Below are 354 nucleotides of genomic sequence, written 5' to 3'. Positions count from 1 at the left end.
TATATTCCTCTGCGTTTGAGTTGAATTTCCCTAATCGGTCAATATCACATGTACGGTTGTTTTTTCTCTCTCAATAGTTCTTACTCCTTGGAGAAAGTAATGGTTTACTTCGTCTTTTTCCTCCCCCTTTTTTATGCCTATTTTCAGTGAAAGTGGTTCTCACTGGACTTTTGTCAGGGGGGGAAAAGTAGAATTTTCAGTTGAAAAAAATGTCAGAAAAACGAGAAAAAGCAGTGCCCGAGCGTCGAAATTCGGAAACGGGGATTTTTAAACACCGACCGGTCTGGACAAGCAATTTACCGACGAAGATCAGCTGATACCCTCTGCTATGGAGCGAGAGACATGGGTAGGTAC

Source organism: Penaeus monodon, chromosome 22, assembly GCF_015228065.2.
Source record: "Penaeus monodon isolate SGIC_2016 chromosome 22, NSTDA_Pmon_1, whole genome shotgun sequence".
In the NCBI taxonomy this organism is placed as follows: domain Eukaryota; kingdom Metazoa; phylum Arthropoda; class Malacostraca; order Decapoda; family Penaeidae; genus Penaeus; species Penaeus monodon.
This window is presented reverse-complemented; position numbering follows the sequence as displayed.